Source organism: Canis aureus, chromosome 5, assembly GCF_053574225.1.
Source record: "Canis aureus isolate CA01 chromosome 5, VMU_Caureus_v.1.0, whole genome shotgun sequence".
Taxonomy (NCBI): Eukaryota; Metazoa; Chordata; class Mammalia; order Carnivora; family Canidae; genus Canis; species Canis aureus.
The window spans coordinates 55,875,042-55,894,452 of NC_135615.1; the positions used below are offsets into that span (position 1 = coordinate 55,875,042).

The 19,411-nt window shown below is 42.2% G+C and overlaps 1 long non-coding RNA gene across 1 annotated transcript in view; it reads right to left on the minus strand.

Annotated features, from left to right (window-relative positions):
- The window catches only part of LOC144314235 (uncharacterized), a 55,023-nt gene extending 41,332 nt beyond the window's left edge, over window positions 1–13,691 (minus strand). Inside the window, exon 1 of the long non-coding RNA XR_013380061.1 lies at window positions 13,503–13,691. This is a non-coding gene — a long non-coding RNA (uncharacterized LOC144314235). The remainder of the gene's footprint in view (window positions 1–13,502) is intronic.
- Between the last annotated feature and the right edge of the window lie 5,720 nt (window positions 13,692–19,411).

Genomic DNA, 19,411 nt, shown 5'->3' on the forward strand with positions numbered 1-19,411 from the left:
GCATGGGTAACCTGGGAACCCATTCCTTGTCATTGGCATCTAATGGGGGAAGTTTTATGGGACTGAGCCCTTAACTTGAGAGATCTGATGCAGCTAGGTAGAAAATGTGAGAACTTAGTTGAGTTATGGAACACCCAGAGAGTGTTGGAGAATTGGTCAGTGTGGGAAAAAAAATCTATACACTGGGGTTGCCAGAGGTGTCAGTGAGTAGAAGAAATAGGGGTTTTTCTCCCCTGCTTTCAATCCTTACATGTGGGTTTTTCTTTTAGCATTTGTTTTTTATTTTTAAATAGATATTGAAAAACTTTGTCTTTAATTCACTGTATATTCTATTTAATTACTATTAAATAATTACTAAAATACTTTAAGTATACATCTTTATGCCAATAAATTTAACAACCTAGATGAACTGAAAAAGTTCTTAAAAAGTACAATTTCCTAAAATTAACACTAAGAGAAGTAGAATCTTCCTATAACTATTAAATAATTTGAATTTCTAATTTAAAATGTTCAGGCACAGAAAGTTCCAATGTTAAGTGGCTTCCCTAGTGATTTCTTCCAAACACTCATGGAAGAAATAATACTAATCATACAAAAAGTCATCTAGGAAGAAAAAAGAACAATAACGAATAACTCACAGCTCATTTTATACAACAAACATTACTTTCACGAGATGATACTAACATCTGAGAATGACATTTCAAGAAAGGAAAATCACAGACCAAACTCACTTATGAGAATGGTTGCAAAAATCATAAACAAAGCTTTAATCAGGGATGCCTGGGTGGTTCAGTGGTTGAGCCTCTACCTTTGGCTCAGGGCTTGATCCCGGGGTCCTGGGATCGAGTCCTGGCCCCGGCTCCCTGCATGGAGCTTGCTTCTCCCTCTGCCTGTGTCTCTGCCTCTCTCTGTGTCTCTCATGAATGAATAAATAAAACCTTCAAAGCTTTAATCAATAAAATCTATCAATATATTAAGAAGGTAATATAAAATGTCTATATTCTAGAAATGAAAAGTGATTTAACACAAAAATCAGCCAATGTAAGTCATTATGCCTGTAACATAGGGGAGAAAAATCATAATCATCTCAATATATGTAGGAAAAATCATTTGACAAAATTCAACATCTATTCTTGATCAACATAAAAATTCTCAGCAAACTAAGGATAAAAGAAATATTCTACGGCATATGTTATACTTGATGGCAAGATACTTATTATATGAGTTCAGCAACAAGACAGTGATGTCCACTTTCACCATTATTATTCAGTACTGTACTGGAGGCCCAATGAAGTACAGTAAGCTTAGCAAAAAGGAGGTATAATGACTGGAAAGGAAGAAATAAGGCTAGTATTATTTATAGGCTACCTAATTGTATATATAAATGAAAAGAATCAGTAAAAAATCTATTAAAATTAATAGTTTAACAATATTATTCTACAGAAGGTCAATATATATAGAAATTCCTTATATATGTTAGCAACAATTAAAATTTTAAAAAAATTAAATGCCATTTAGTGAAAAAAGCAAAATGTCTAGTAATAAATCTGAGATGCACAATGTCTGTATACTACAATGTATAAAGCATTATTGAGAAAAAAATTTTAAGTCCTCAATAAACATATAAATATACCAAATTCATGGGTTGCAAGATTCAACCCATTGTTGAGATTTCAATTTTCCTCAAATTGATCTACAGATGAAATGCAATCCCTATCAAAACCTCAGAAGGATTTTTTAAAAAATAGGAATTGCCAAAATTTTAAAATTTATATGCACAGAATACAAAATAGTCCAAAAAATTGAAAACAAAATGAACAAATCTGGAAGACCCATATTTACTTGATTTTGAAACTCATTATAAAATTCACCGTGGTATTAGCATAAGGATAAACAAATAAATTAATGGAATGTATTAGAGTCTATAAATAGACATATATGGTCAATTGCTTTTGGACAAAAGCTTCAAGATAATTCCATGGAGAATTCCAACAAATAATATGGAAACAACATGGCATCCATACAGGGGAAAAAAAAAAGAATCTCAACTCCTACTGCATATCATAATAAAAATTTGAGCTAGACCAAAAATCTAAGTGTTAAAAAGAAAAAAATAAAACTTCTGTAAGAAAATTAATATTTCCATATCCTGGGTTAAGCAACAATTTCTTAAATACAACACAAAAAGCATTTACCACAGGGGAAAAAATGGGAAAATTTTAAATCAAAATTAAAATTAAAATTCTGCTTTTTGGTCTTCAAAAGACTCTTTTGAGAAAGTGTAAAAGCAAGTCACAGATTAGGAGAAAATATGTACAAACAAATATCTCACAAAGGACTTGTGTCCCTATATAAATGACTCCTCAATAACAATAAAAAGCAAACAATCTAATTTTCTAAATGGGCAAATGACCTGAATAGACACTTAGCAAAAAGACATATGAACGGCCAATAAAAAGATTCTCAACATCGTTAGTCATTAGGGAAACACACATGAAAATCATGAGGTATGATTTCGCACCCACTGGAAAGGCTAAAATTAAAAAGACAATACCAGGTGTTGATGAGAATGTACAGAAACAAGAGTTTTCCAAATTATTGCTAAAAGTGTAAAATGGTACAACTACTCTGGGAAACAAGTTGGCATTTGCTACTAAAGCCAAACTTAAACATATTCTATAACCTGCCAATTCCACTTCTGGGTATTTATCCGACAGAAATGATTGCATATGACCACCAAAGATGTCTATAAGAATATTCCTAAGTGCTATCCACAATTGCAAAATCTGGACTCACTTTAAATGCCTGTTAACAGCTGAATGGATAAGCATGTTGAGATACATTCTTAGAATATTACAGAGCAATGAAAAGCAAGAATTATAGCAAAAGCAAAGATAAATCTCACAGACCACAAAGTTGAAAGAGAAAAACTACAGACTCAAAAGAAAATGTACTATGTAAATTCACATAAAGTTCAAAACTAGACAAAACTTACCTTTGGTAAGAGATTTCGGAATAGTGCTTACTTTAAGAGAGGAATATCGACGGAGAAGAGGCATGAGGAAGCGTTCTGGGGTTTGATGCGGAAGGTGGAGACATGGTTATACATCCGTAGAACTGAGCAGTACACTTTAGATAGGAAGACCAATTTGCCTTGGATTATTTGGCACTGTCCTGGCTTTAAACCTAAAATCCTGGGGAAACCAGGATGGTTGGTCACCCTAACTTTACATTTGTGCATTTTACCATATACATGCTAGTCCTCAATTTCTATAAATCTGGAAAAGAAAAGCCCCAACAGGGGGAAGTGTCTTCAGTGCTCTCCTTTGCCCTCAGGACAAAGTCCAAACTCTTCATAATACCTACAGCTTTTGCGGTGTGGCCCCCGTGTGCCTCTTCATTGTCTTCTCTGGCCTCCTACCTTGTGCTCCCTGAACACGCCATGCTATTAGTTAAGCTGATGTGACGGCCCAAAAATCCTTTCCCCTAGCTCTTCCCAGCCAGCTTCTGTTCATTCTTTAGCTTGGGATGGAGCCCAGGTGCCCTGGGTCGTCTATAATATTTTAACATATTAATTCTTCCAGCCCATGAGCATGATACACCTTCCCATTTGTTTGTGTTATCTCCAGTTTTTTTCATCATGGCTTTATAATTTTCTGAGTACAGGTATTCTACCCCCTCAGTTAAGTTTATTCCTAGGGATTTTATTCTGTTTAGTGCAAATGTAAATAGAATTGTTTTTTAAATTTCTTTCTGTTACTTCATTATTCAGGTATAGAAATGCTACTGGTTTCTGGATATTCACTTGTATCCTGCAACTTACTGAATTGATTTATTATTTTTAGGAATTTTTTGGTGGAGTCTTCAGGTTTTTCCATGTATAGTTTCATGTCATCTGCAAATAGTGACAGTTTAACTTCTTTATTAATATGGATGCCTCTTATTTCTTTTTCTTGTCTGATTGCTGTGGCCAGGATTGCCAGTACTATGTTGAATAACAGTGGTGAACGTAGACAACCTTGTCTTTTTCCTGATATTAGAGGAAAAACTTGATAAAGAGGGCTTTTATTGGCTGTTTCAAGAAGAAAAAAAATAATACCTACCAAAAAATAACATTTTTTAGCCTCTTTAAAAAGCCTTTCACTTGCACTGGTCAGAAGAAGGGATTTTCTTTCAGTAATCTTAGAAATAGTTGAGTTTTATTCCTTTCCTATTATCTAAAAATTCTTAATATAACCCAGAAAAGGCAGTGATATTCAATAGTAGGGAATTATCCAAAAGTTAGAACTTTGTTGTGTGAAATTTACAAGGCTGTCTGAATATTGAAGAAGTGGAATGTGGTTAGGAGCAGATTCTCAGTTCAGACTACCTGGGTTTGTGTCCCTGATCCACAGTTACCTAGAGATTTGGGACGCCAGTAACACTCTCTGAGCCTCAGTTTCTTTATCTGCAAACTTGGAATAACAATAGTGCCTACCTCATAGGATCCTTATAAGGATCAAATGAATCAGTATACATAAAGGGCTTAGAATGGTGTCTGACAGACATATTCAGCAATTTTAAGTGCACTCATTCTTATGTGAAATATATAAAAAGACTAGGCAACATTGTAGACATTTCTCCATTTATTATTACCCCACATCTCCTCATCTTTCTTATGAGCCCCCAGGCTCACATTTCTAAAGCCTAATAGATGTTATCACCCAATTGAAATGTGAGTGGCTCAAATGTCTAACAATCAATCCCAAATCCTCTTCTTGACATTTTTTGCTAATTATCTGTTACCTAAACTGAAAAACATCCCAATCATATTTCTTTCCAGGAACTTGGATATCCAGCTATTCAAAAACCAGAAAATGCTCACAGCTATTCCTTCTTTTTTTTTTTTTTTTCTGGTTCCCCTATCACCTTCAGAATTGGAATTTCAGATCATCCACATTTGAATTTCCCTCAGTGGCCTCTTAGCTCACTACCTTCTCATTTAGACTGATCTTCCTAGACCATTCCTTGATCCCATAATCTCTTGCTCAAACATCTTCAGTGGCACCTAATTATCCTTGGAAATCAGTCATAATTCCATAGTCTGTCATTCAGTATCTAACACAATCTGACCCAAAATCTACGTTTTCAAATCCATTTATCTTTTTCACAAAATTTCTCTGTCAACTTATGTACCCAATTTACAGCACTGACTCATAAATTGGACAAATACTGGGCCTAAGGCCCAAAGCCTACAAGAGGACACTCTCTCCTCTAAGCCCAAACTTAAAGCTCAGTACCAGGCCCTAACCTAACATGAATGAGACAGAGAATTCAAATACTCATAACCAAAGAGAAATGAAAGCAAGCAAGATGGCTCCTCTCAAGCAAAAGTGACCTCTAGCCTCCCATCAGGCCATGTGGACAGGAATGGTAGAAGAGAGTGCCATACTCAACTTACCACATCAACATTTTTAAAAATTTTTATTTATTTAATGGGTGCCTGGGTGGTGCAGTTGGTTAAATGTCCGACTCTTGGTTTCAGCTCAGGTTGTGGTCTCAGGGTCTTGAGATCAAGCCCTATGTGGAGCTCTGCACTCAGCACAAACTCTGCTTAAGACTCTCTCTCTCCCTCCCTCTCTCTCTCTCTCTCTCTCTCTCTCCCTCTCCGCCCTCCCTTTCCCACTGTGTGCTCTCTTTCTCTCTAAAATAAATAAGTAAATCTTTTTAAAAAACTATTTGAGATTTCTATACTCAAGGTGGGGATCATGCCTTGGAGATCAAGAGTCATGTCTTCTTCCGACTGAGCCAGCCAGGCACTCCTTGCATCAACTTTTTAACATTGGAATGTTCTTGCCCACCACCAAAGTATGGTCCAGTCATTGTCCTAAATCTGATCTACTGAATTTGTAACTCCTCCTGGGATGGGGGATGTGAACTGTCCCCCTTTATCTGGAGCCCAGACTCTATAGGGCTTCCCACTTCTTTACCTTTATTCATATCCTGGACCCTGCCTTGCATGTCCTCCCCATTTCTGCTGATTGAAATTCTATTCATCCTTCTAGATCCAGGATAACATGATGCTTCTTGATCACCTTACTTCAAACTCGTATCTTCTAAATTCTAACAGCACTGACTGTATTTCTAATTTGATACTTAAGATTTCCTGCCTTGCATTTTTAGCTGTTTTCTTGGGTATATATAATTACTCCTCCCTGAACTGACAATTCCTTAAGCTATAGACCATGTCCCTATGCAAGTCAGGGGCTAATTAAGATTCTCTGACTTAATTTTTTATCCTAATACCAACTAGGCTTAATAAATATGTGTTGATGAGTTACATGTTTTATGCATTAGGCTTCAAGCTATACATTTCAGTGTGAAAGAGATCTAAAACCGTGGGTCACATACAAGGGTGTTCATTGCTATCACACTTATGTTGGCAAAAAAATGGAAAATAACTAAGTGTCCGTTAATAAAGTAATGGATAAATAAAATCTCTTATTGATGTATGTTGAAACTCTGAATGCAGACAATGAAACAGATCTGCATGTTCATCATAGATAAATCTAAAAACAACAATGAAAAGAACAAGTTTCTGAGCTATATCATAACCTCCCATGTAAGTAAATTTTCAAAACACAGATAAAATAATATACTCTATTCATGGATTCATGAATTAAGAAAGGCTATAAAAATATCAGTCGAACCCATTCATATTTATAGTCATCAGCTGAAAGATGGGAAGGGTCAAAGAGTCTTCAAACTAATTTCTGTAATTTTTACTGTATTAAATAAACACAACCTAAATACATGTTTGTTATATTGTCCTTTATCTTTTTCTGTATTTTTAAAGCTTCTCAACATGAAAAGAAACAAACAAAAAGATACTACTTTGTCTAGACCCCTGTCTTCTGGGTGTCATGCTATTATTCTTTCTATTGTATGAATATAAAGATCAAGAGAAAGGGGAGGGCCTGAAACTGTACTGAGGCTAGGGCACGGCTTGGGAGTTGCTGCTGCTGAAAATTCACTAAATCCTTTCAATCAACTAGTATTCTTAGTTATTTTCCTGTAAGTGAAAAGTGAGGCGGGGATGGGGTGGGGTGGGGTGGGGTGAGGAACAGGAGGGGGAAAGAAACCTTTCCTGTTGCCTGCTTATAATAGATTACTGTATGTTGTTTTTAAACCTCCTAAGAAGAGATAGCTCATTCTTTGTACCCCTTTTGAACTGATATGGTTTCCTTTCTGTGCCCTACACACTGTCCATAATTAATAATAATAACAGAGCTAACAAGTTTTAAGAGCTTACTCCATGCCAGGCATTTTACTAAGGGCTTTACATACAGGTTTGTATCAGTGTGGATGCTTCTAGCTTCCATCATAAAACGCTATTCCAAGGGAGTCAAACAACAAGGAAATGGGTGTGAGATACATTTTGACTCTTCCGAGAAGAAATAGGAGAATTGATAGCCTTCAGGACGGGTTTGTGCAGAATCTCACCGCTATCCCTCAAGCCCCAAGGTGCCTTTGGTCTTTCCGTCCTGTTGCCTGCAGGTGCCATAAGAAGATGCCATAGAGTTGGGTCTGCGGGCTTCCACATTTGCATCAGGTGGGAGAGACCCAAGTTGGCGCAGGCCTGCTGCCCATTCCGAACAAATCGCTGTCGACGCAATGGGTTCTATTCACTGTTTAGAGCCTTTAGCAGCTGGAATGGAATGGATGCTGAGAAGAGGACACCGTGCCCACCAGAGATGTCTTCTCATTAATCCTCACAATGCTTCTGTGGAGTAAACGCTGTCCTAATCTCTGCGTTAGAGGAGGGCATATGAGAGGCTTACGTGGTTTTCTAGCTCACATGGCTGGCGAGGAGCAGGCCCTCCACGACTATACTGCACTGCCTTCCAGTACCTGGGGTGCTCAAGAGTCTCCGGGATGGGAACTGGGATGCCAGCCGCAAGGGCCTCCTACCACGTGAACCCTGGAGCGATGGTTGGCTGGTGGCTGTCTCCTTCCTTCCTTCGGCCCTGACTCCCCCCTTGCCTTCCTTCCACATCTCACCATCTTTTCTGCTCTTTTCTTTCTCTGCGAGCTCGGTGGTGAGTGCCAAACAGACTTGCCCCTTCCTTGACTACCTGCTGACTCTGGGAAGTCAGTCCCTAAAGTGCTCTTGCTGCGACTAATCTTTTTAGAAACAAATTATAGGAATAAATAGAAGCTAAGAACAATAACAACAAGCTTGGGAGATTTACCAAGCCTGCAGAATCTAACAGTTCTCTTAGTCATGGAGCTGGATCACGTCCCAGCGTGTCGGCCAGAGGGCCTGTAGCAGAGGAAGGGTGGAATGCTTCCTGGAGCTGGCCTCTCCCAGTCTTGGGGGTACCTTTTGGGGCTGCTCCACAAGGTCACCTCCTGAAGGGTTGCCTCAAGGCACATCTTTGTCATCCTTCAAGGTACCCTCCTTAAAGGACTTCCTCATCTGTGGATTTCCTGGACGAGGCCACTGGTCCCCAGTGACACCAGGCACCTCAATGAGCACTCTGAGACACCAGCCCCAAAGGGTAGAAGCTACAGGAAGACAGATTTCCTCTCAACATGAAGGCTGGAGCTTCTGGGGCCTGGGTACAGCCAAGCAGAGTTGAAAAGATGCTTCCCGAGGGTGGAAGGGAAGGGAAGACTGGGCCGGAGGGAATCACACTGGCCCTTCTTAACGTCCCCCTTCAGCCCTGAGGTCGTAGGAACCATAATTCAGGAGGAGACAACAGTGATGAGTCAGAAGTTCCTGGCTTCTCGGCTTCTCGTGGACCTCCCTCCCATGCAGCCAGAGTTTTCAAAGTGATTTGTGGGCAGACCCAGCTTTGTGAGCTTGGCTCTGTTTCTTTTGCATTTGTATTACTCCCTCCAACTAGAGCCCTGCCTCCTCCTCTCGAAGGGTCACCATGGGTTCACACCAGCAACACAACTGCAGAAGAGAGAGTGTGGTTTTGATGGGAGAAGGAGAATACTGACGGGTTTGTACAAGAGACGGAATTAACCCCACCTCTGTGATCTGCCGACACCTGTTTCTCTCCCTCCAACTTTCTTGCTCTTCCGCAGGCCTCAAAACTCCGACCTCAGCCCCTAAGCACTGAAAGATATATACTACTACTTAGCTTGAAAATATCCTACTCTTATGCAATTTAAATTTGGTATCACTTTTAAATGGTGAGCCAGTGCAGATGCTGCGGGTGGGGAGCCCGTCCGTCCTCCTGCCAGTCCGCCTTCCCAGAGGCTTTCCGCCCCGGCAAAGGGCAGGTATTCAGCGTCCGAGGCGGGTGACCGCTGCCCAGGCCACGGCGGGGGCAGGAGGGGCGCTCCTGTAAGAAAAGCTCCGCAAACAGCGCCCCGTGCAAGTAAAAGCATGAAAGGATCGGCATGGTTTGTAATGAGGAGCAGGCTCTGAAGCCTGTCTGCCCCTTTGGATGCTCCGCAGGGTCTGTAGCACCACAGAAGAGCTTGGTTAGGAGGGACATCTTTCATCTCTGATCCTCTCCCTGACAACGAAAATAGGGTGAGCTCATTTGCATAACAGAAGAAAGGGACAGATTGCCAGTCCAGAAGGACCCGCAGGACACCTGTCAGAAATATTAAAAAGCAGGATAATCTCACAAAATGTGAAACGTTTTATGTTCCAGTCTCGAAATAGTTGATAAGAAAGCGACGGTGGGAAGAAAGAGAATAGGGGCCACGGCCCACGTCCAGACTCTCACTTTGCAAAGGATCGCAGGAGCCCAGGCCAGTCCTAGGCCCTGGCCCTTGTCCCTCGTTGCAAGGGAGCAGGCTCCTGCTCGCAGCCCCGGCAATGACGGGGCGACGACAGCTCGAGAGCAGGTATTGTGGCTCCCCACTTGGCCTGAGCCAGCCCACCTGTGGCCTGGTCCCCTTCCACCTGTCCCCAGCCCTCGGCCCGCCCGCCGCCACCCGGGGGAGCATCCTCGCCTTCTCCCAGAGCTCAGGGACGGCGTTCCTGTTCTCAGGGCACACAGACCACATCAGAGCATTTCTTCCCCCAGAGGACAGAGCTGAGAGGGCGCAGGTAAGAGGCCCCGGCTCAGGTCCACTCTAAGCTAAGAAGGTGTTGGTGGCTCCCTGCTTCTCGGACGGGATGATGCAGGCAAACAGACCAATTTGGGAACGTGCCTCCGTGGGTCAGCTTCCCCGCAGGAGGGTAAAGCTTTGTCTCCCCCGAAGGCTCTAGGATCTGGGGGACACAGAGCCGGGAGATGGCCGAGTGACAGGGCCCCCCCCGGGCAAGGGCGCGGAAACACCTGCCCTAACGCAGGCAGGGCCGTGCAGGCTGTGGTCCTTGGCCAGCTGCTGCGCGGAAGGCGGGGGGCTGGGGGTTAGATTCCCTGAAGCCACACTCAGAGAGGGGACAGTCTGCTTACCCCCCAGAGAGAGACAAAGCATTAGAAAGAAAGTGGCAGGACTTGGGGGGCAGGGTGAGGAGAGGTGGGGAGGAACAGGAGCTTTACGAGGGCTACCTGCGCGTGAGCGGCAAGGGAGGCAGCACCGGTGGGCAGTTGGGAGGAGGAGGAGTCGAGGCCTGAGAGCCGGGGCCTGTGACGGGAGCTGCCCAGAATGGCCTGCCTGTGACCCGGGTGTCGTTTTCCTGCTGGACAATAAAAATCGGTGGAGGCTTTGTTGTCATGGTCACTCCTATTGATCTTCTATTGTTCTCTCTCCCTTTCTCTCTCTCTCTCACACACACACATGAGTAGAATAATTTAGGACACCTTCGACCAAGCCCCCCCAAATAAGACTCTTGACGGAAAGGGAACGGTGACCTTCATCCTGATGCCATTGCTCTATGGCAGCTCTCTGTCTTCAGGGAGCACAGACATCATCTGTGAAGCTTGTTGGAGATGTGTCTATCCTCAGATCCCGACTCGCAGAGTCTAAACCCACTTTTGCTAATTGCTGTCTGTGTTCGGCATCGTGCTCTGTGTAAAACAGAGAAGACTGTACACGCGAGGTCTCTCGCCACAGTAAGTGGGAAGAAGTATTCAGAAACGTGCAGCTCCAGCAAGCGCCTGTTGCTAAGAGATGCTCAGATGCCACCTGGCCACCAGGGGTGAGACATCCACATGGAGTCATTAGGTCAACATGAAGAGAGATTTCAAGCTGGAGGTCATGTCGTGGGACCTAAGGGGTCACCACTGTGGGGTTTAGTGCTGTGTTGCTACAGGCAGTGGAGAGGAATTGAGCTCTGGCTGTCGGGGGCAGGGTCGTCTCCAGCACACCTGCAGGTGAGGCCCGGTTGTTGACTGTCGAGGTCTGTGTGAGCCAACCTCAGGGTGTCTGCACATGAGCAAATGGTCCATTTCTTTCAAAGAAAGCAGCAGGTGAGGCTCTACACAACCAATATTTTGGAAAATGTATGGCCCTTAATCAGAGCAGGTGTTTCAAATCAGTTTCCCATTCTCAAAAGAATGAACCCAAAGGGACTTTAGATTCAAATGCAACCACTGGTCTTTCAAAAACTCTCTAGAATGCTATCCAACTGAAATAGAAAGCATAATGTGCGCTACACATGTAATTTAAATCTTACTATTGATCATATTAAGAAAATAAAAAGAAAGGTATAAAATTAATTTTACTATATTTTATTTAACCTAACATATCTAAAATATCATGTCAACATGCAATCAAAAGTTTAAAAACTACTCATGAAATACTTTACCTTTTTTCTGTATTAAATCTTCAAAATATAAATATTTCATATATAAAGCACATCTCAACTCAGACTAGTCACACTTAAGTGCTCCATAGCCACAAGCAGCTGGTGGCCAGGGTCCTGGGCAGCATAGACATGGACCATGGGCCAACCTGGGACAGAGAGGGGGCTGAGATAGGATCCACTCAGGCCAATGAGGAGCAAGTGGGGGAAAGGGAGAGATGCAGTTGTGCTGACCCCGTACCCAAACCCAGACGGAAGTTCTGTGGGTTCTCTCTTCAAAGTGTACCCAGACCCGTCCCTTCCCACCGCGTCTGCTGCCATCGTGGCCCGAGCCACCACTGTCTCTCCTGCATCACTTCTTACTGGTCTCCCTGTTTCCACCTTTGCCCATTAGTCTATCCTCAAAATAGCAGCCAGATTAATCCCATTAAAGCATAATCAGATCATGTAACTCCTCACTTCCAAGTCTTCGGTGAGAGTTCAGTTCACCTAGAGTTGAAGTCAAAGTTCTCCTGACGGAAATCACCAGACCCTCCGTGGTCTGCCTCCTGCTCCCCCAGTTACCTCGTCTATTTACTCTTCCCTTTGTTTCCTCTGTTCCATCCCTACTGGCCTCTTTGCTGTTCGTCACATAGTCCCTTATCCTCCCATTTTAGGAGCATGCTGCTTGTTCTCCCTGCTGGAATGTTCTTCCCCCAGATACAAGACATCTGCAAGGCTATCTCCTTTGCCTCCCTCAAGGTTTTGATCAAATAACACCTTCTCTTTGAGATCGGCCCTATAGAGCAATGCAAACTGCCTCCTTGGCTCGCTCTTGCTCCTCTCCTCCACGTGGTAAGTCCCCTTCACCCTGCCCCACTATGTAATACACTCCTGTGTATTATTTATTATCTGCCACCGTCCATCCCCCAGCCCATCTACACTGCATCCAGGCAGGAGTCTTTATCTGTTTTGTTCAGTGCTTTATCTGTAACACCTGGGATAGTGCCTGGCACCCAATAGGTGTTAAATAAGTATTTATCGAACAAATGAATGGATGAATCAGGGCGGAGGCATCCTCTATTTTCTTCCCTGTAGCTCGGCCCTTTGTCAGCAAAGGGGACTCTGTTCCACCCTCCCCAGCCATCTGTCTCATCTTCTCACCCAATTGCAAAGGTCTGGGAAGGAATATCCGGGATTAATCATCCTCGCTGCACAAATTCTTCCCTTGGAGCAATGATTCTTTACTGCTTTTCTTTTTCTTTTTGTCTTTTAATTATAGACTCCCTTGTGAAGTTGATGGCAGCTATGAACGTTCTCTCCCTAATCTCCACAAAAACACAATTTCACATATAATTTCAAGGAGTTCATAGGCCTCTGACACCCCTCAGTTAGAGGCCGGGGACCTCCTGTAAGAATTTCTGCACCAGAGGTTCACCCACATGCAGTTTTCCTATCTGCCTTTGAAATCAAATCTTTCTGCTCTCCCAAAAATAGAAACCACGTCCAGGAAGAAATTACAGAGCTCCACAGCCAGAAGCAAACTTGAATGGTGATATAGTTCATCTTCCCACCTCCAGACAGCATTGAACTGCCTATTCATCCTAGGAAAACTCCACTTCCCTGGGGGAGGCAGGTCAGTATCTCACACAACGTTCTTTCTGATACTTCAGCTGAATCGTTACTGTTTTAGGATTAACTTGCCCTCTCTGCTCCTAGGAAAAAAATCCCTCCTAGGGAAAAAATAAAATACTTGTCTTAAAAATATATGAGGATGCCCCTGTTCCCTCTCCTGATTCCCTTCAAGCAGAAAGAACAGACTTACCCAAGCCAGTATTTACTGAAAATGCCTTTGCTCGGGAAGGGCTGGAGCCCAAGTCACAGCCAGCCGAGGGTTGTCCAAAGACCCAAAAGAGCAAAGGATGATGGGAAAAGGGAGACCCTAGGCTCCCCTCAGACCTCTAGGGGGAGAGTCACATTTTCCAGGCAACTCTTCTCCTTTGCCTAGAAATGTGGCACGTGACGACTGAGAAAGACACAAAGCAGACTCATACTCTCTTTCCAGATGCGGCTGCCAGATTTGCGGGGCTGGACTCAATCTTAGTTTGGGGACAATTAATGTGTTTTTATCTCAGTCAGTCAGATGGTAATCTTCAAACAAGCCTTTGGTCAATGGAATGAGATGAAAACCAAGCTTGCATTATTCTCAATTTTAGCTTTTCATTGATGATAGCCTGAAAGCTTTAAAAATGCTTTACAAAATGTATCCACAGAGCTCCTTTTCCAAAGCATGACTCAGAGAATAGTAAAACTCCCTGGGCCAGCACTGAAAATGCTTCAGAATTCTTGAAATCAAATCAAAGTATGACAGTCTGTGTCTTCCCAAAGCAAATTCTATTCATTAGGCAATAAAAAAGCAGGCTGGAATAAAGCACAGAGTTTATATCAGAGCCTGATCTGAAGGTCTGGACTGAAATCATTCCATCAATATTTTTTGATGGGATTGCAGTTTGTTTATAAGAAGTTGCCAAGAGGCAGGGATAAATCACAAGATTTCCTAAGGAACCAGAACTGCACAATCAATGAAACTGAGGAAAAACACTGTAAATTCCCTGAAGAACTTACTGAACGGAAATATGATTGTTCACATCTGTCTTTCTTTTGCCACCTGAGGCTAATGAGAGGCTCATGAAAAGGTGGGGTTTCAGAAAACGTTGGACGTGAGCTAGCTGCACAGCTCTGTGCTGTGCCCAATGAGTACAGGCACGTACTACCCTCACAAACTCCTCATGTGGAGGCTGCTTGAGGCTCATTCACTCCCTCCTCTAACAAGGCTCCACCGATGGCACATGGCCTGGCTCCCCAAGACCCAATTCTACTACAAGGGCAGCTACAGCTGAATATGGTTCATACTTTTCTGAACCCAAAACTATTGAGGAATGATGGTAATAAGCGTGAAGAACCCAAATAATCCTATCAAGAGGTTTCATGACTCAGCCAGGCAAAAAAATATCAAACACTCTATCCTTCCTCATCATCTGACTAACTTCTCAAGGCAAGAAGGTATTGACCAATTGCAATTGGCAACACATTTGTGTAACGGCATCCTTTTTGTATTATTCAGAACAACTGCTTTTATTTTACCATGAGATGAAGAAAAAACTATAAAAGACTTGAGAAAACATTATCATTTAAGAATTCATAAAGATTTTTCAGAAAGGGATTTTCTGACTCCTATGTCACAAGAGACGGTAATTTCTGCCTGCCGTTGAGTTCCTCTGTAGGACCCCTAATGAGGCACGACGACCAAAACAAGGATGGCAACTTCTGAGAGCTATGCATTTGGGACTGAATTATGACAGTAACTCAGACTGAGGCAGAACTTGGACAGGCTTGTGGCATTCAAAATAAATTTTATTTTATATTTAAAATATTTAATTTATTTATTCATGAGAGATGCACAGAGAGGGGCAGAGACACAGGAAGAGGGAGAAGCAGGCTCCATGCAGGGAACCCCATGTGGGACTCGATCCCAGGATCCTGGGATCATGACCTGAGCCAAAGGCAGATGCTCAACCACTGAGCCACCCAGGCATCCTTCAAAATAAATGTTAACCTTCATACAGGGTTGAGGTCCAGCAGAGAGATTCAAGTCACTATATGGATCATATCATTAAAAAGTCACTGGGGGAGGCCTTCTAAGAGATTCACAGATTGGACATGTCTTTGTATAGGTGCCATGTTGGCCTGTAACAAATGCTCAGAATCCAAACTGAAGACTCTCTGGGCAAAAGAGCTTTTCCTCGACCCTCTTAGGTTCTGTGTTTAGATTATAGAGGTCTGTGAATTAAACTAACAAAAGACAGGTTACCAAAGAAAAGGTGTGCAGCTTTTATAGTATTTTAAATACATGGTTCACAAAAAAAGTGGCTGGACTCTTCCATTTTAGCAGAGGAAAGGGGATCTGGGCTTCAAGGGAAAAAAGATTGTGAGGAAGTGAGTGGGAAATATCTGAGGGGATTAACTGAAGATAAGGGTTATTTACACAAACTTGTTGACCTCTCATCTCCAGTGATAAGAATGTTCTCTTCTTGGCATGGTGGTAGGAGTGGGTGAAGAACACCCACACAAGGGGAAATTTATGCCCTGCTTTTAGGCAGAACAGAAAAAGGTAGAGACTCTTCCTGCACCTTTTGATTTTTTAATTGCTTTCAGCTCGAAATAATCCTTACGTCAAATTGGCATATTTGTAGGTGGCATATACTGATCTCCTTCAAAATCATCCTTTGGGTTGCAATAGGCAAAGGTTAAACCCCTCTTTCGCTTCTGGGTGGAGGGATAAACTTTTTTCTTGCCACTAAGGGGGAGCAAAATTAGATGGAAAAATTAGTTTGTTCCCTCCCTTGGCAGTACTCACAAAAGTCTCTACCTCCAGAGACACTGGAAAAGAGAAACCGACTAATAACCAACCTCATTCCTTGAATAAGCTAATTAAAGAAATATGGGCTTTGGGGACACCATATCCTTTTTGATGAGAAGGATGGGGCTCTGGAGAACCGCTGGGAACCCACCTCCTAGAACACACCTGCTGATTACTAACGATGGAAATCTGAGGGGGACCTGGGATGAGATCAGGCTTGGGGCCTGTGCACAGCTTCTCCTCAACCTTTGGAGCTGTGCCTGTAAGCGCAGCCAACCTCTTCCTTTCACACATGGGTGGGCACCCTAAGGAATTATCCTTGAGGCTACGGGGTAAAGCAGTTTTTTGGTTTAGAGAACTTTAAGGATCCTTCCTTAGGAGAAAAAGTCAGTAAAGGGTGCCTGGGTGGCTCAGTCAGTTAAGCATCTGCCTTCGGCTCCAGTCACGATCTTGGGGTCCTGGGATCAAGCCCCACATCGGGCTCTCTACTGAGCCGGGAGTCTGTCTTCCTCTGCTTCCCCCAACTCATGTTCATATTCCCTCTGCTATCTCTCAAATAAATAAATTCTAAAAATCTTTAAAAGAGAAAAGAAAAAAGATCAGTAATTATGCTCATTTTGAGGAATTTTAACGTTTTTTGTGTATGCATACATAACATGCGAAGGCTAGAAATAAAAAAAAAATCAGCCTTTCTATTAGTTATTGGAGTCCAATTTCTTAAACTATCAAGGTTATGATGTTTACCAATTGGGTATTATGAACTACGTCTTCATTAGAATAAATGGAAATCTTACGTTTCTTTGTAGGGAATACAAGATGGGATTATGTGCTAAATTCTGAGATCTGCATAGAAGTGGGAATTTTTAAATATCATTTTAATAGAAGCACTGCTCATTTGTAAACTTACTTCAGGTTTAAATGAGTGATTTTTTTTTTCTTTCTAAAGTAGAATCGAATCTTCTCCCATCAGAGTTGGGATAATCCAAGCCACTTAGTTAGCTAAAGATCTGACTGTTGGAGAAGATGTGGCTGGTTTTACCTCCTGGTTGTCCCTATCTGGCAGCTAATCCTTCCATCTAAAAATTTTAATGTCCTAAAAAGAGACCTTTATACTATGCCTCAGAAGACTGGAGCCAAAGGGATTGGCTGGAGATTGTAGGACTGAATAAAAGGAAGTTGATTAGAACATTCTAATAGTCGGGATGCAGCCTGAAATATGATATTTAAATAGGTATGTTGGTGTATTGTACAAAGCCTCTGGAGAAGAGCAAGTAGTTTGGTTACTGGATGCTGTTAGAAAAGAATGGGCAGGGGCAGACGTGAAGGAAGACATGGAGGAGGAAATATGTTCAAATAATGGCTCTCAGATGGAAGAATTTGGACCTTGACACTTTTTTAGTCTACTGGAAAGAAGAGAAAGGATGAAATTTCACATAAACCCTTTAAAAGACTGTTATATATGAATGTTCATGGCACTATTATTCACAAGAGGCAGAAAGTGGAAAAGGCCTAAATGCCCGTCAATTGATGAATGGATGGACAAACATGGGAGAGTGGCAATAAAAAGCAATGAAATTCTGGTACATGCTACAGCATGGATGAACTTCAAAAATTTTATGCTCAAAGAAGTAGGAGCGAAAGAACACATATGTATAATTCCATTTATGTGGAATGTCCAGAACATGGAAACCCACAGAGACAGAAAGGAAATTAGAGGTGGGAATGGGGAGTGACAGTAAATAGACCCAAGGTTTCTTTCAAGGGCGATGAAAATGACATGAAATTAGACTATGGTGATGGCTGCAAACTCTGTCACCTTACTGAAAATTGTGGTAGATTTAAGCTGGGTGTTTTATGATATGAAAATGATGCCTCAATAAAGTTATTAATGAAAATGATCATCTGACTACAGTCTCCTTTATTACTATTAAGTGTTCAAGGATTCTGTGTATGAGCTTACGTTCATTATGACTTTAAATAAATTCCTTGACTTCCCTTAAAGGAGAGATTTCATCTTTTTAGGCAGCCCAAGCTGAGCTCATATCCTGGTCACATCTCAGGACACTGGACCAGCGGTCAGGAAGAGGGACCACCTTCTCCATCACTACATCAGCTACCTCTTCTCCTCTCATTGTAAGCTCATCACTGTTGCTGGATGTTGGGGATCTCTGGGTTTCAAGGATGAAGAACCTAGCAGTAAAGCACAAACATGAATGGCTTCTAGTGGGAGAGAGAGCATGCAGGAGGGTTAGAAAATAATATCAATAATCATATAACTGATATGATTACCAAATACCATATCACTGGTAGAAATGGAAAGGACGGATAAAAACTCCAACTGGAGGAAAATTTTCACACTGTCTCAGCTGAGATTATTTCTTCAAGGCAGGTGGTTTTGAATTGTCGTGAATAGCTTCATATTTGCATGGCTTTCTCATTTTTTTTTTTTTAGATAACCTCAACAAATAGCTTGAGAACAACAGTGTTATTTCCAGCAGATCCCTCCCCCAGTCTAAGCATATCTAATATTTGTTATTTTTGCTTATTCAAAGCATAGTACTAAGACTCATATGACTGTTACGAATCTTTGGCTGTCAAGCACCAAGGCAGAGCCCGGGACAAGCTGGGATTAGAGGTATCTCCTGACTCCTCTGCTGCAGGTCACAGCGTGGAAGGGGGCGGGATTATGAGTGGAGCTCAGTGTGTAGCTTCTAAAATCTTGGTGAAATCCTTGTGGTCTGATTTGGGTTAGAGCAAGGGTATGGCCTGGTTTTCACATCTCCTAACTTTTCAAACCAACAATACCAGTACTTTCTTGAGCTAGCCCAAGATTCCTGAGAATCACACTACTGAAGGAGACAGACTAAAAAATAATTTCTGTACTCCTTTCACTCACTGAGCCTATTTCTGTCCTCTGGGGCCCGAAGAGAACAAGTTGAAGCCCTTTGCAACATGACAGCCTTGTAGAGGGTGGAAGATATCCTTCAAACATGTTTCTCCGAAGATTTCATTAGTCCAGACCAAACAACCCCAGCACATTGGCCATTCCTCAGAAAACATGATTTTCAGTCTCAGCTGGACAAATTTTGTTATTGTCTCACAGCATGTGGCCCATTTTAAGGAATGCTCTAACACAGGTGTACACAGTGGGGCCATCATCTTCCTCATTAGTGGCAATGACAGTTATTCATGGGAAATAAAAGCAGTGCTGAAAAAGGCTTCAGTGAGGGCTAGGAGAGAGAGAGCTACTATCTGTGGGTGTTTACTGTAAGCAAACAGTGGGAAGTGCTTTATAAACATTAGACCATTAAGCA